General features: G+C 38.0%; 1 long non-coding RNA gene across 4 annotated transcripts in view; it reads left to right on the top strand.

Moving 5' to 3' along the window:
- The window catches only part of LOC102135436 (uncharacterized), a 247,604-nt gene that overhangs the window by 36,072 nt on the left and 197,769 nt on the right, over positions 1 to 13,763 (top strand). The window contains exon 1 of one of the 4 annotated variants that reach the window (XR_010586623.2): positions 124 to 589. The exons of 2 other annotated variants lie outside the window; for them this stretch is intronic. This is a non-coding gene — a long non-coding RNA (uncharacterized lncRNA). Of the gene's footprint in view, positions 1 to 123; positions 590 to 13,763 lie in introns of those variants that run through there. One more of the 4 variants, XR_012434715.1, reaches the window with a different exon arrangement.

The raw sequence follows: 13,763 nt of genomic DNA, 5'->3' as shown, positions 1-13,763 counted from the left end.
TACAGAATCAGTATCCTGAAAATCTGCTGTGCTCTGCTTATTCATTCCTCTCTTCCCTTGTAACTCTTGGCAACCACTGATCCTTTTACTGTCTCCATAGTTTTGCCTTTTCCAGAATGTCTTATAGTTGGAATCACATAGTATGTAGCACAGTTAGATTGACTTCTCTCACTTAGCAATATGCAGTGAAGTTTCCCCTTGTCCTTTCATAGCTTATGGTTTATTTTTTTTTAGTCCTGAATAATATTCCATGTCTAGATGTACTACAGTTTACTGACCGATTCATCTACTGAAGGACATACTGGTTGCTTTCAAGTTTTAATAATTATGACTAAAGCTGCCATAAACACCTGTGTGCATGTTTTTGTGTGAATATAAGTTTACAGTTCCTTTGAGTAAATACCAGAGAGTGTGATTGCTGGATTGTATGGTAAGAGTACGTTTAGTTTTTTGTAAGACTGCCAAATTGTCTTCCAAAGTGATTCTACAATTTTCCATTTCTACCAGCAATCAATCAGGGTTGCTGTTGCTCCACATCCTCACCAGCATCTGATGTTGTCAGTTTTCTGGATTTTGGCCATCATAGTAGGTAAGTAGTGGTAGCTCCTTTTTCTTTTAATTTATATTTCCCTGATGACATGCATCGTAGAGCATCTTTTCTTATGTTTCTTTGCCATCTGTATATCATCTTTGCTGAGGTGTCTTTACAGTCTTTTGCCCATGTTTTAGTTGTTTTTTTTTTCTTATTTTTAAGTTCTAAGTGTTTATCAGATTTTTTTTTTTTTTTTTTTGAGATGGAGTTTCGCTGTGTCACCCAGGCTGGAGTGCAGTGGCGCAATCTCAGCACACTGCAAGCTCCACCTCCCGGGTTCATGCCATTCTACTGCCTCAGCCTTCCGAGTAGCTGGGACTATAGGCACCCACCACTATACCCAGCTAATTTTTTTTTTTTTTGTATTTTTAATAGAGATGGGGTTTCACTGTGTTAGCCAGGATGGTCTCGATCTCCTGACCTCATGATCCACCCGCCTCAGCCTCCCAAAGTGCTGGGATTACAGGTGTGAGCCACGGTATCCGGCCCAGATACGTTTTTTTGCAAATATTTTCTCCAAGCCTGTGGCTTGTCTTTTTATTCTCCTGATAGTGGCTTTCACAGAAGAGAAATATTTAATTTTAATGAAACTGAGTTTATCAAGTCTTTATTTTATAGGTCATGTCTTTGGTGTTGTATTAAAAAAGTCACCTCCAAACTCAAAGTCATCTAGATTTTCTTCTATGTTATCTTCTAGGAATTTTATGGTTTTGCATTTTAAATTTAGGTCTGTGATCCATTTCGAGTTCATTTTTGTGAATAGTGTAAGATCTGTGTCTAGATTTGTGTATTTATTTTTGCATGTGGATGTCTAGTTATTTCAGCACCATTTGGTAAAAAGACTATCTTTGTGCCATTGTATTGCCTTTACTTCTTTGTCAAATATCAGTTGATTTAATTTATTTGGGTCAATTTCTGGGCTTCCTATTCTTTTCCACTGGTTTATGTGTCTATTTTTTTCACCAATACCATACTGTCTTGATTATTGTCACATTTTAGTAAATCTTGAGGTTAGCTAATGTCAGTACTTCAACTTTGATCTTGTCCTTTAATATTGTGTTGGTTATTCTGGATCTTTTGCTTCTCCACATAAACTGTAAAATTAAGTTTCTGGATATCCACAAAATAACTGCTAAGATGTTGACTGGCATGGCATTGAATCTATAGATCAAGTGGGAAGACTCAACATCTTGACAATATTGAGTCTTCCTATCCATGAACATGGAATATATCTCTATTATTATTTAGTTATTATTTGATTTTGTTCATCAGAGGTTTGTAGTTTTACTCATATAGATCTTGTATATATTTTGTTAGATTTATACCTAAGTATAGATGTTTAGGGGTGCTAATGTAAATGGTAATGTGTTTTTAAGTTCAAATTTCACTTTTTAAATTGCTGGTATACAGGAAAGCAATGAACTTTTGTATATTAATGTTGTATTTTACAACCTTGCTATAATTGCTTTTTAGTCCCGGAGGGGTTTTTTGTTTTGTTTTGTTTTGTTTTTTGGTCAGTTTTTTCAGTTTTCTACATAGACAATTATGTTATCTGCAAAGAAATGTTATTTCTTCCTTTTCAATCCATATATCTTTATTTTTCTTCTCACATTAGCTAAGACTCTTGGTACAATATCAAAAAGGAATGGTGAGAGGGAACATCTTTGCCTTATTCCTGATCTTAGTGGAAAAGCTTCAGATTTCTCATCACTACATGTGATGTTAGCTGCAGGTTTGTTGTAGCCCATACTTTATCAACTTATGGAAGTTCTTTTCTATTCCTTGTTTCCTGAGGGTTTTCATTATGAATGGGTGCTAGATTTTGTCAAATATTTTTTCTGAATGTATTTATGTGACCACGTGATTTTTCTTATTTAGCCTGTTAATGTGATGGATTACTTTAATCAATTCTCAGATGTTGAACCCAACTCACACACTTGGGATGAATCCCACTTGGTCATAGTGTGTAATTTTTATTATGTTTTCTTTTTTAAATTTAACTTGCTAATATTTTGTTGAGGATTTTTGCATGTACATTTATGAAAGATATTGGTTTGTAGTTTTCCTTTCTTGTAATGACTTTGTCTGGTTTTGGTATTAAAATAATTCTGACCTCACAGAATGAGTTAGAAAGTATTCCCTCTACGTTTATCCTCTGAAAAGGTTGTAGATAATTGGTATAATTTTTTTTTTTATTTTGGTAGAAATCACTTGTGAACCTATCTGGGCCTGGTGATTTCTATTTTGAAAGGTTATTAATTATTGATTCAATTTCTTTAATTGGTAAAGACTAATTCAGGTTGTTTATGTCTGCTTATGGGAGTTTTGGCAGATTGTGCTTTAAGGGATTGTTCCACTTTGCCTATATTCTCCAATTTGTGGGCATGAAATAATTTCTTTATTATTCTTTTAACGTCCATAAGGTCTGTAGTGATATCCCCTCTTTCATTCTGATATTAATAATTTCTGTTCTCTCTCCTTTATTTTAGCTATCCTGGCTACAGATTTTTAAAAATTTTATTCATCTTTTCAAATAACCAGCTTTTAGTTTTGTTGATTTTCCTATTGATTTACTGTTTTTAATTTCATTGATTTTTTTTGCTCAATTTTTATGATTTGTTTGTTCCTCTGCTTACTTTAAATTTAATTTGCTCTTCCTAGTTTCCTAAGGTGGCAGCTTAGATAATTATTTTTAGATTTTTTTCTTTTCTAATATATGCATTCAGTGCTATACATTTATTTGTAGGCACTGCTTTTGATGCATTTCTCAAATTTTGATAATTTCTATTTTCATTTTCATTCAGTTCAAAATATTTTTAAATTTCTCTTGAGATTTCACTCTTGGCCTGTGTGTTATTTGGAATGTGTTGTTTATTCTTCAAGTGTTTTAGAATTTTTCAACTACCTTCTTGTGATTAATTTCTAGTTTAATTTTTTGTAGTCTGAGAGCAGACGTTGTATAATTTGTGTTCCTTTAAGTTTGTTAAGATGTGTTTTTTGGCCCAGAATGTGGTCTATTTTGGTGAATTTTCCATGTGAGCTTGAAAAGAATGTGTATTCTACTGTCGCTGGATGATATAGTCTGTAGATGTCCATTATATTCAGTGGATTGATGTGTTGCTGAATTCAACTATGTTATTTTCTGATTTTCTCCCTGCAAGGTCTGTCTATTTCTGATAAAGGAATGTTGAAGTCTTTAACCTTAATAGTGGATTCATCTATTTCCCCTTGAAGTTCTCTAAGTTTTTGCATCACACAGTTTGCTGCTTTGTGGTTAGGTGAATCACATTAATGATTATTATGTCTTCTTGGAGAATTGAACCTTTTCTCAGCATGTAATGACCCACTATATCCTCAAAAATTTTTCTTGCTCTGAAGTTTGCTTTTTCTGAAATAAATATAGCTACTCCCTCTTTCTTTTCTTTTCTTTTCTTTTTTTCTGTTTTCTTTTCTTTTTTGACAAAGTCTTGTTCTGTCACCCAGGCTGGAGTGCAGTGGCGCCATCTCAGTTCACTGCAATCTCCACCTCCTGGTTTCAAGCAATTCTCATGCCCTAGCCTCCTCAGTAGCTGGGATTACAGGAGTACGCCACCACTCCCAGCTAATTTTTTGTATTTTAGTAGAGACAGGGTTTCACCGTGTTGCCCAGGCTGGTCTCGAACTCTTGAGCACTAGCAGTATGCCCACCTCGACCTCCCAGAGTGCTAGGATTACAGGTGTGAGCCACCGCGCCCAGCTCCGCCCACTTTCTTTTGATTACTGTTACATGGTATATCCATCAATTTACTTCTCACCTACATGTGTCTTTATATTTAAAGTGGGTTTCTTGGCCTGGTGCAGTGGCTCATACCTGTTATCTCAGCACTTTGGGAGACTGAGGTGGGAGGATTACTTGAGCTTAAGAGTTTGAGGTTGCAGTGAGCTGTGATTGTGCCACTGCACTTCAGAGTGGGTGACAGAACTAGACAGTGTCTCAAAAAATAAAGTAGGTTTCTTGCAGAAAACATACATTTAAGTTTTGTTTTCTGATCCCCTCTGACAATATATGTATTTTAATGGAAGCATTTATTTCATTGATGTTCAAAATGATTAGTGATATAGTTAGATTATTATATACCATATTTGTTTCTATTTTCTATTTCTTGCCCTTGTTCTATTTTTGTCTTCTACATTTTTCTGCCTTCTGTTGTTTTGATTGAGCATTTTATATGATTTCATTTTCTCTTCTTTCTTAGCATATCAGTTATACATTTTTAAACCTTTTTAAGTGATTGCTCTAGAGTTTGCAACATACACTTAGAAGTAATCCAAGTAGCTTCTTAAATAACACTGTCCACCTCACAGGTAGTGTGAATATCTTATAATAACAAAATAATCCTAGTTTATCCCTCATATCATTGCTGTCATTCATTTTACTTAAGCATAACATAGATGTGTATATATATATCTTAAACATAAACATATATGTAAAGATATGTATATCTTATGTTAAGATATGTATAGCTTAAAATATATACAATCTTAAATGTATATATATAATATGTAAGATATATACATATCTTCACATATATATAATCTTAAACATATGTACATATAATATATAAGTTCATTTTTGGCTGCTATAATAAATGCCATGGAAATTTCATAGAAACAAACAAGAGAAATTTGTTACAGTTCTGGAAACGGGCAAGTTCAAGATTAAAGTAGCAGCAGATTCAGTGTCCGAGGAGGGCTCACTTTCTGGTTAATAGAGAGCACCTTCTTGTGTCATCACATGATGGAAAGGGAGGCCATGGTGGAAAAGGAGCACTTTCTTTCGGTGCTATCACCTGGTGGAAACGTCTTTTTATCCCCTTATAAGGGTACTAAACCTTCATGAGCTAACATTACCTAATCACATATCAAAGGCTCCACCTTCTGGTGTGACCACTTTGGAGATTGAGGCATAGGGAAGCAGAACAATTGTCTAAAGTCACACAGCTGAAAGAGTCAGGATTCAGGCCTCAGCGGTCTGACTCCAGAGTCCTAAGTCATTGAAAATGTGGTTGTTGGAAAATATGCAACAGACTCCACTGGGCCTAGCCAGCTTTCAGAAAACCAGGGAAGAAAACCCCCTTTATAACTTGAAATAGCCCCTTCCATTCTCTGTAATTTAGAATTACTCCCAACCCATTACCCTGAGAATCACAGCTGTGGGGCATGAGGATTCAAGAATAGATAACATCATCCTTGACTTTAAAAGGAGCTTGCAGTCTAATGGTAACGAAAGGAATACAAATCTGAATAGATACAATAGCTACTCTTACTGAGTGATCATTAGTGAGGCCTTTCAAGAGAGTTGTGTGAGGTCGATATTATTATCGTCTTCATATTACAGATCAGAAAATTGAGAAATGGAGAGATGAAAATATTTGCCTGAAGTCAACCAGCGATAAATGGCAGAGGCAGGATTTGAATGACAGCTGCACAGCTTCAGAGCCCCTCCCTTTATTTCACAACACTGGGGTGCTTCGGGGCGGGCATGCTGGTCAATGTTTAGGGGCTGTTTATTTATTTATTTTCTTACTAAGATACTGCAGGCAGCCGTGGCTTCACTGAGCAGAGTCTTTATATTGCCACTGGGTGGATTGCTATGTGTGTTCCTGTCATCTGGCTGAAGGGTGGTTAATCCATCTCAGCTCTTTCCTCCCAGTGCAGCACAGGCAGGGGAGGAGGGGAAGCAATCGAGCTTCGCTTCTTGTTCTAATGACTTTAAAGGCTAAAAGTTTACAGTTGATTCTCAAAAACTCAAGTGCCTGTGAGATAATACATTTCTGTTTTTTAAGCCAAAAAACAAACAACCCCACAAAAACTAAACAAGATTTTAAAAAACACTCAAGTGCCTATGGAGTCTAGGCTGGCAAGTGAGTGAGGGGGGACCTTGTAAACTGGAGGGCTCACACCCTCCAAAGTGGATCTACTCCCTTTCATCCTCAGCTGCTGGGCCCAATGCCGAGGAGATACAGAGGAGCTATGGGTTCATAGACATCATCTTTTTTTTCCCCCCCAAAAAAGAGATATATTAGGCGGGCGCCTGTAGTCCCAGCTACTCAGGAGGCTGAGGCAGGAGAATGGCATAAACCCGGGAGGCGGAGCTTGCAGTGAGCTGAGATCTGGCCACTGCACTCCAGTCTGGGCGACAGAGCCAGACTCCGTCTCAAAAAAAAAAAAAAGAGATATATCAGTTTTTGTGCAAAAATTTCCCAGTTTCAAAAACTAGTTTGTTTATTCAATAAGGTTAATGAGGTAAATACAATGTGCGGTGTGCACTGGACACCGTTCGATGTGTGCTGAGTATAACAATGGAGGGAAAAAGTATCTGTTCTCAAGGAATTTATCTTTTAGTGTCAAAAGATAGTCAACACACAAATACACAGTATGCCATAAATATAATATCCCAATGGTGATATGTACTATAAAGCAGGGAAATAGGGACAACAATAAAGACTTGATCCAAGGTGGCTGCTGGGTATGCAGATGGTCAGGGAAGGTCTTACTGATATGGGCACATGAACAGAGATGTGAAAGAGGAGAGGAAGCATGAAGTCAAATACATTAAGATGAGATCCTGTGTGGTATATGGAGATGCAAGGCCCAGAGTGGCTGGAAGGGAGGGAGGGAGAAGGAGAGTAGTGTGAGGTAGAGTCTGAGAGGAAGAGGAGGCAGATTATCCAGAGACTTGCAGGCAACTGTAGGAAATCTGTCTTCTGTACTGAGGTGAGAAGCCAATGAAAAGTTCTGAGCAGAGAATTGACATGATTGGACTTCCTGTTTTAAAAATGATCCTGGGCCGGGCGCAGTGGCTCAGGCCTGTAATCCCAGCACTTTGGGAGGCCGAGGCGGGCCGATCACAAGGTCAGGAGATTGAGCCCGTCCTGACTTAGCACGGTGAAACCCCATCTCTACTAAAAATACAAAAAAAAAAAAAAAAAAAAAAAAAATTAGCCGGGCGTGGTTTCAGGTGCCTGTAGTCCCAGCTACTCGGGAGACTGAGGCAGGAGAATGGCATGAACCCAGGAGGCGGAGCTTGCAGTGAGCTGAGATCCTGCCACTGCACTCCAGCCTGGGCGACAGAGTGAGACTCTGTCTCAAAAAAAAAATAAATAAATAAAAATAAAAATGATCCCTTAGGCTGCTACTGGGGATGGGGGCAGGGCAAAGGTAGAAACAAGGTTAGGTGTTTAGAAAGCTCTTGTAAAATAATCCAGGTGGGAGATGATGTTGTCCCGGCCTAATATCATAGTGATGAAAATGGGACAAAGTTGTCAGGTTCAAAATATACTTTGAAGGTGATGCTGATAAGACTTTTTGATGTGGAATTTGAGAAACAAAAGAAGGGAGGATAATCTTAAAGTTGTAAGGCCGGACCTGCCACTTTCCTTGAAGGAGAAGACTGGTAGTAGAAGCAGGTCAGGGAAGGAGGTGGAATCAGGGGTTTCAGAGATATGAAGTTGGAGATTCCAAGTAGGTATACAAGTGAAGAGTTTGGATTGTGTATGATTCGGGAGTTTGAGGGATGAGTCTGGGTAGGGATATAATTTTTAGAATGGCTGCATGTAGAAAGTATTGAAAGCTAGAGGATTGAATGAGATTACCTAAGGAATATATGTAGATACAGATGAGATGTAGTCCAAGAACTGAATTCAATGCTAGACCTGTCAGCATGATTATATTTTTCTCTTGATGTGTTCCACTATGTATGTGAAAGCTCAAAATAGGTAGAGCATTCGATGTAGCCAGCATTGGGAATTTGACAGGTGTAACACAATAAAGGGACAGAAGTAAGGAAATTGAGGGTATATGTAAGGAGATGAATGTAATCGTGGACCATACTATCTAGTTAGGGAGAACTACCTATGTGGATAAGGAGAATGAAAAGGAGATGGAATCAATGGATTGGGGGCTCCCATAGGATTGAAGAGTTGTTGGACTTACAGTACTAGAGAGAATGATCTGGAAAGGTAGAAAGTGCCGGTTAGAGAATAGGAGAGAGAAATAGTGATTATGGAGAGGGCGCAGCTATTGGTAAGAACAGAGTTTATAAAGGTATAACCAATGCTATATACAGATGACAGTATATGCAGATGGGACGGTTGATCCTCCAAAGAAAGTAGGCCAAGCAATTGAATAGTTACTAGAAGTGTCATCTGCAAAGGTAACTCTTAAACTTCATTTGCCCCAGTATCATCTGGAGGCCTCTCTCCCCCATGTCTGTTACAGTCCAAGAATTTGCACCCCAACATGTTCCCATGGGATCATGATGCTGCTGTTTCAAGACCATACTTTGAGAATTACTTCAATTAATAGCTACAAAGATAGTGAAATCATTAAGAATCATGTCAGGAGTAGTATCTTAACCGTCAGGGAATCAGTTAAAGGCCTTTGCCAGAATAGATTTTTATTACCAATTAGGGAGACATATACTGTAGGACACTGAGTCTCAAGCTCCATTGTCCATCACAATTATCTGGGGAGCTTGTGAAAAATACAGAGTCCTGGTGAAGTTCACAATCTGAGAAGTCCAGAGATTCTGAATCCATAGATTTGGGGTGAGGTTTATAAACATGCATATGAACAACTGCCAGAAGTATTTCTGAGTCAAATGGTAAAAGGGCCACACTCCAGAAACACTGGAGCAGTTAAGTATATAGTCCAGCTGTTTGACCTTGGGCCAGTTTACCAACTTTTCTGAGCTGCGGATTTCTTCTCTGCAAAATGGGAATAAATATTTTGCCTGTAAGATTATTGTGAGAATTGAATAAAATACATGTGAAGCCTTTTATAAACATAAATTCTCTATCAACTCTTTACTTTTTATTAATATAAATAAGTATGTTGGGAGAAATTTATTTCTATAGCCAGTGTTTCAGTTGTACATGGAAGAGTGAGAAAAAAAAAGAGAACATTTGCATTTGTTAATATTCTACTTTGTGCAAGGAACTGTTTTAGCCATTTCACTTATGTTTTAAAATTATATGCTCATAGCATAGAGTTCCTAGGTAAGAAATTTCTCAGGGTTTGTGAGAGGCGGTAATGAATCACACTATTCTTCCTTTTGCATTTTTAACCAATTAAAAGATAAACATAATAGTCACATAAAAATCAAATGCCTTAGTAATCATAAAACTGGACTAGAAACAGAGGTGAACTTCCTTCCTCCCACTCCTATTTCACACACATACGCCCTACCATACTGATACATACACATATACCACACACACACACACACACATACACACACACACACACCCCCCTTATGCCAATTGTTACACTATTGTTTCTTGGCTCCAAATCCACCCTTTAATACTCGTCTCTGCAATGCCAGAGCTGGGACTGCATTTGGACTTTGTTGGTTACTCCCTGCTAAGATCTGCCAATAGGGGGCACTAGAGAGAAAGTATGGGAGGCCAGAGGGGAAAGGAGGAAACTGTCTCTTGGCTTCCTGGCTACTTCGGGTTCCTCTGAGCATTACCCAGCCTCTTCCCTTCACCCTGGCAGGGGTGTTTCCTTCCTATAGAAGCAGCTAAATCCAGTTTGCAGCTTTTAAAAAACACTTGTAAAATATACCTCATTATACTCCCCCTGCCCGCGCCACAGCGGCACTCCTAAGCTGGCAGTGCCCCTTCCTCGGAGGTCTCAGTCCCAGCTCCATGGGCTGTTCTCCAAGTTCTAGGTTGTAATGACGCCAGCTTCCTCCCTGTGTTCCCCCAGCCCTATGGGTGGTAGCTGCTGCTTGCAGTTACTACCTCTGCCATACCCTTGAGCTCTCTTTTATTCTTTCAGTTACCTTGGTAACAACTTTATATCTAGTTAACAATTCTTTATATTAAATACTCTCTTCAAGTTACTGGTGTGATTACTGGTGTGGTGTCCCCTGAATGCACTGACACTCTCTCTCTCTCTCTCTCTCTCTCTCTCTCTCTCTCTCTCTCTCTCTCTCACACACACACACACACACACACACACACACACACACACACCATGCACATATACCAGGGAGAGCAGACAACCGTAGCTCTCCCCTTCCACTGGAAGAGAACTTATTTGTCATGTCCACCATCTGCCCCACATAGCAGTACCTTCTTTTTCCATTATCAAAAAAATTGTAATAATGACCAAGCTCTTAAAAACACGGCTATGTCTGATTATTCAGTGGTGGGATGCAGAAAGAGATTATACTGATCACTGAGGTCATCTTTTCCTCTCATGTGACCACAGGACTTAATATGTTCCTCTAGGGATGACTTAAATTATTTCCATCCTTATAAATCCTTTGCCATACTGTCTTAGCACATTCAACACAATCTGGCATCTTGAGGACTCTCTTGCTCATATGTCTTTTGCCTTTCACTGGAATGTAATTTCTTTAGGAATAGGGGCCACATTATTATTTTATTCATCTCTGCATCCCTCCAGCTCAGGAATTCTTCAATGGAGTTACGGTTCTTGGGGCTAGGAATTTGAATAGGACAAGAATATATCTTTATTTTCACTAACCTCTAACAGAAATTTAGCATGTCTTTCAATCATGATATAGGCAACAAGCCACAGTAGAATCCGCAGTGCCTGTAACTTTGCAACAATAGAAATCCCAGATGTTTCTATATCACATTACAGTTTGTTGCAGACCTCTTAAAGTATCTCAAGCTTATCACTGCTCTGACACGATGGTAGTCATTAGACTTGCTGCTAGATTGTGTTATGATGTTTAAGTAAAGAAACACATATATTACCATGTCACAATTTTATGAAAGTATTTTGAAAACTGCATTTCAATATAATTGGTTTCCTTTGCAATCCTATGCTTTTGTTTTGTGCATTTAAATACATTATTCTGAGAAAGGAGTCTATAGGCTTCACCAAACTAACAAATTCCTGTCTTGTACCATATGCAAAAATTAATCCAAAATGGATCATACTCATGAAATTAAATCCTCAATCTGTAAGACTTTTAGAAGAAGTCATGGTAGAGAATCTTTGTAACTTTGGTTTAGGGAAAGATTTATTAGAATCAACTCCAAAACATAAACCATAAAAAAATTAAGAAATTGGACTTCATTGAAATTAAGAACTTCTGCTCCTCAACAGACCGTTTTAAGCGGATAGAAGACAAAACACAAACTGGAATAAAATATTTGTAATCATAAATCTGATAAAAGACTTGTATCATACATAAAGAACTCTCAAAACTCATAAGTAAATAAATGCCTTGATTAAAAATTGGCAGAGAATTTAAATAGACACCTCACCAGCGAACATGAATGGTTGACAAATAAGCACATAGAAAGATGCTCAGTGGTCAGGCGTGGTGGCTCATGCCTGTAATCCCAGCACTTTGGGAGGCCGAGGCAGGTGGATCACCTGAGGTCAGGAGTTCGAGACAAGCTGCAAAACATGGTGAAACTTCGTCTCTACTAAAAATACAAAAATTAGCCAGGTCTGGTGGTCGGTGCCTGTAATCCCAGTACTTAGGAGACTGAGGCAGGAGAATCGCTTGAACCCGGGATGCAGAGGTTGCAGTGAGCTGAGATAGTGCCATTGCACTCCAGCCTGAGTGACAGAGTGAGACTCTGTCTCAACAACAAAAAAAAGATGAGCATCATTTATCACTAAGGAAATGAAAAATCAAAACCACACAACACAATACCTCCACTTGCCTACTGGAATCCCAAACAAAACAAAACAGAGCAAAAGTGGACAACTGACAACTAATAATACCAAGTTCTAGAAAGAATGTGGAGCAACTAGAACTTGTGCACACTGCTGGTGAGAATGCAAAATAGTACAGTAATTTCGGAAAACAGTTTGACACTTTCTTGTGAAATTAGACATACGCTTAATCTATGAATTGCCAATCCCACTCCTAGGTATTTACCCAAGAGACATGGAAGCTTATGTTTACAAAACAATGTAAAGTAAATATTTATAACAGCTTTGTGTGTAACAGCCAAAACCTGGCAATAACTCAAATGTCCTTAAATTTATAAATGACTGTGGTACAATTCATGCAATGGCACACTTCTTAGCATTAAAAAAGGAAAGAGATCTGCACGTTCTGCACATGTATCCCAGAACTTAAAGTACCAAAAAAAAAAATGGCTAAATGAATTTTTACCAATCTGAATGTGTTTAGGATGGCCTGGTTTAAAAAGATAGGCTGCTGGAATACCAGGAAATTTATCTGAGACAAAACAGGGAGGGAGCTTTCTTGTGGCCACTTGAGAAGGATGTTCTGCAGCACTAACGAGTCTTTGCAGTAACTCTGGGACTTAGGAACATCTCAAAGGGATAGACTAGCATCAGTCTAAGTGACCATGAGTGAGGTACAGAAAAGAAGAGCCCCGTGAGATTGCCGATTAGAGATGTGTCATTGAATTGATATGCCATGTGTAGAGAAAACAACAGTGGATCTCAATATATATGCAAGATGTTTTGTCACAAAGTAGATGCCTAGAATCACAGGCATCTATTTGCAGTCAAATGCTGAAGTGTGTGATATAAAGATGGTGAAAGAGCCTCCCCAGGAATGCCAAAAGATCCACCCAGTGGGTCCAGAAATCTCCATTAGAGGGTCAGCTGCTTCTCATTAGGTGTGACTACATGACCTTTTCTGGAAACTCTGACAGTAAAATATTTGGAATCTAGCAGACCCCATTTTATGTTATAATTTGCTTATTTTGCTTTCAAAATGTATTGTTGAAAAATGGATAAAATATATTAATTTTTTTTAAAAAAAGGAAGAAAAATTACCAATGCATGCAACAACAAGGATGAATCTCAAATGTATTATGATGAGTAAAAGAAACCATAATGGCTACATAATACATGACTCAATTTTTATGGCATTCTGGAGAAGATAAAACTAGAGATACAGAAAACAGATTAATAGTTATCAGTGAATGGTGAGGGGAAGGGCTGGTTACAAAGGGCCATTTGGAAATTTCTGGGGGTGATGGAATTGTCCTACATCTTGATTGTAGTGGTGGTTATATGATTGTATATTGGCAAAGAATTTAAACAGATATCTTGTCAAAACTCATAGAACCCTACACAGAAAAAGGTAAATTTTGCACTATATAAATTGCATTTCAATAAAAAATGAAAAAAATTAGACAAATGAAACAAAACACCA

This window comes from Macaca fascicularis, chromosome 5 (genome assembly GCF_037993035.2).
Source record: "Macaca fascicularis isolate 582-1 chromosome 5, T2T-MFA8v1.1".
NCBI classification, from domain to species: Eukaryota; Metazoa; Chordata; class Mammalia; order Primates; family Cercopithecidae; genus Macaca; species Macaca fascicularis.
Note: the sequence above shows the minus strand (reverse complement) of the source record. Positions and strands in the feature narration are given on the sequence as shown.